We start from the raw sequence: 3,963 nt of genomic DNA on the forward strand, positions 1-3,963 counted from the left end.
TCCTGTCTCTATCCCCTCCTCCATCGGTGACACCATACTTCCTGTCTCTATCCCCTCCTCCATCGGTGACACCGTACTTCCTGCTTCTATCCCCTCCTCCATCGGTGACACCATACTTCCTGTGTGGAGCAATGACGGTCACATCGCTGCAGAATGAACGTCGTAGGATTCCAATCCGACCGATATGAGATTATCCAATAATAACGTTTTATCGGAGGTCACATGACCCGGAGCGCCGGTTGTCCTATAGGAGGAGAGACTCCGGGGGAGACGTGAATGGAAACCGCAAACAATTCCCGTCTCCATTCATCTCTCCCATCCCCCACTGTGTGTTCATTATAGTGGGAGGAGCTCAGGGGCCCCACCCAGAGGACAGAGGACCCAGGATCACACATCCCCCCCAAATCAGAGACCCCCCATATCACCCCAAATCAGAGACCCCCCCATATCACCCCAAATCAGAGACCCCCCCATATCACACATCACCCCCAAATCAGAGACCCCCCATACCACCCCAAATCAGAGACCCCCCATATCACCCCCAAATCAGAGACCCCCCCATATCACCCCAAATCAGAGACCCCCCCATATCACACATCACCCCCAAATCAGAGATCCCCCCATACCACCCCAAATCAGAGACCCCCCCATATCACACATCACCCCCAAATCAGAGATCCCCCCATACCACCCCAAATCAGAGACCCCCCCATATCACCCCAAATCAGAGACCCCCCCATATCACACATCACCCCCAAATCAGAGACCCCCCATACCACCCCAAATCAGAGACCCCCCATATCACCCCCAAATCAGAGATCCCCCCATACCACCCCAAATCAGAGACCCCCCCATATCACACATCACCCCCAAATCAGAGATCCCCCCATACCACCCCAAATCAGAGACCCCCCCATATCACCCCAAATCAGAGACCCCCCCATATCACACATCACCCCCAAATCAGAGACCCCCCATACCACCCCAAATCAGAGACCCCCCATATCACCCCCAAATCAGAGACCCCCCCCATATCACACATCACCCCCAAATCAGAGACCCCCCATACCACCCCAAATCAGAGACCCCCCATATCACCCCCAAATCAGAGACCCCCCCATATCACCCCAAATCAGAGACCCCCCATATCACACATCACCCCCAAATCAGAGATCCCCCCATACCACCCCAAATCAGAGACCCCCCCATATCACACATCACCCCCAAATCAGAGATCCCCCATACCACCCCAAATCAGAGACCCCCCCATATCACCCCAAATCAGAGACCCCCCCATATCACACATCACCCCCAAATCAGAGACCCCCCATACCACCCCAAATCAGAGACCCCCCATATCACCCCCAAATCAGAGACCCCCCCCATATCACCCCAAATCAGAGACCCCCCCCATATCACACATCACCCCCAAATCAGAGACCCCCCATACCACCCCAAATCAGAGACCCCCCATATCACCCCCAAATCAGAGACCCCCCCATATCACCCCAAATCAGAGACCCCCCATATCACACATCACCCCCAAATCAGAGATCCCCCATACCACCCCAAATCAGAGACCCCCCATATCACCCCAAATCAGAGACCCCCATATCACCCCCAAATCAGAGACCCCCCCATATCACACATCACCCCCAAATCAGAGATCCCCCCATACCACCCCAAATCAGAGACCCCCCATATCACCCCAAATCAGAGACCCCCATATCACCCCCAAATCAGAGACCCCCCCATATCACCCCCAAATCAGAGACCCCCCATATCACCCCCAAATCAGAGACCCCCCATATCACCCCAAATCAGAGACCCCCATATCACCCCAAATCAGAGACCCCCCCACATATCACCCCCAAATCAGAGACCCCCCCATATCACCCCCAAATCAGAGACCCCCCATATCACCCCCAAATCAGAGACCCCCCCATATCACCCCCAAATCAGAGACCCCCCATATCACCCCCAAATCAGAGACCCCCCATATCACCCCCAAATCAGAGACCCCCCATATCACCCCAAATCAGAGACCCCCATATCACCCCAAATCAGAGACCCCCCCACATATCACCCAAAAATCAGAGACCCCCCCATATCACCCCCAAATCAGAGACCCCCCATATCACCCCAAATCAGAGACCCCCCCACATATCACCCCCAAATCAGAGACCCCCCCATATCAACCCAAATCAGAGACCCCCCATATCAACCCAAATCAGAGACCCCCACATATCACCCCCAAATCAGAGACCCCCCCATATCACCCCAAATCAGAGACCCCCCCCCATATCACACATCACCCCCAAATCAGAGATCCCCCCATACCACCCCAAATCAGAGATCCCCCATACCACCCCAAATCAGAGAGCCCCCCCATATCACCCCCAAATCAGAGACCCCCCATATCACCCCCAAATCAGAGCCCCCCCTATATCACCCCCAAATCAGAGACCCCCCCATACCACCCCAAATCAGAGACCCCCCCCATATCACCCCCAAATCAGAGACCCCCCCCATATCACCCCCAAATCAGAGACCCCCACATATCACCCCCAAATCAGAGACCCCCATATCACCCCCAAATCAGAGACCCCCCTATATCACCCCAAATCAGAGACCCCCCCATACCACCCCAAATCAGAGATCCCCCCATACCACCCCAAATCAGAGATCCCCCCATACCACCCCAAATCAGAGAGCCCCCCCATATCACCCCCAATTCAGAGACCCCTCATATCACCCCCAAATCAGAGACCCCCCCATATCACCCCCAAATCAGAGACCCCCCCATATCACCCCCAAATCAGAGACCCCCCCCATATCACCCCCAAATCAGAGACCCCCCCCATATCACCCCCAAATCAGAGACCCCTCATATCACCCCCAAATCAGAGACCCCCCATATCACCCCCAAATCAGAGACCCCCCCATATCACCCCCAAATCAGAGACCCCCCCATACCACCCCAAATCAGAGAGCCCCCCCATATCACCCCCAAATCAGAGACCCCTCATATCACCCCCAAATCAGAGACCCCCCATATCACCCCCAAATCAGAGACCCCCCCATATCACCCCCAAATCAGAGACCCCCCCATACCACCCCAAATCAGAGACCCCCCCCATATCACCCCCAAATCAGAGACCCCCATATCACCCCCAAATCAGAGACCCCCACATATCAACCCCAAATCAGAGACCCCCATATCACCCCCAAATCAGAGAACCCCCTATATCACCCCAAATCAGAGACCCCCATATCACCCCAAATCAGAGACCCCCCCACATATCACCCAAAAATCAGAGACCCCCCCATATCACCCCCAAATCAGAGACCCCCCATATCACCCCAAATCAGAGACCCCCCCACATATCACCCCCAAATCAGAGACCCCCCCATATCACCCCAAATCAGAGACCCCCCATATCACACATCACCCCCAAATCAGAGACCCCCACATATCACCCCCAAATCAGAGACCCCCATATCACCCCAAATCAGAGACCCCCCCATATCACCCTAAATCAGAGACCCCCACCATATCAACCCAAATCAGAGACCCCCATATCACCCCCAAATCAGAGACCCCCCCATATCACCCCAAATCAGAGACCCCCCCATATCACACATCACCCCCAAATCAGAGATCCCCCCCATACCACCCCAAATCAGAGATCCCCCCCATACCACCCCAAATCAGAGAGACCCCCCATATCACCCCAAATCAGAGACCCCCCCATATCACCCCCAAATCAGAGAAACCCCCCATATCACCCCAAATCAGAGACCCCCCATATCACCCCAAAATCAGAGACCCCCCATATCAGAGACCCCCTATATCACCCCCAAATCAGAGACCCCCTATATCACCCCCAAATCAGAGACCCCCCCATATCACCCCCAAATCAGAGACCCCCCCATATCACCCCAAATCAGAGACCCCCCCAT

This window comes from Rana temporaria, chromosome 13, assembly GCF_905171775.1.
Source record: "Rana temporaria chromosome 13, aRanTem1.1, whole genome shotgun sequence".
Lineage (NCBI taxonomy): Eukaryota > Metazoa > Chordata > Amphibia > Anura > Ranidae > Rana > Rana temporaria.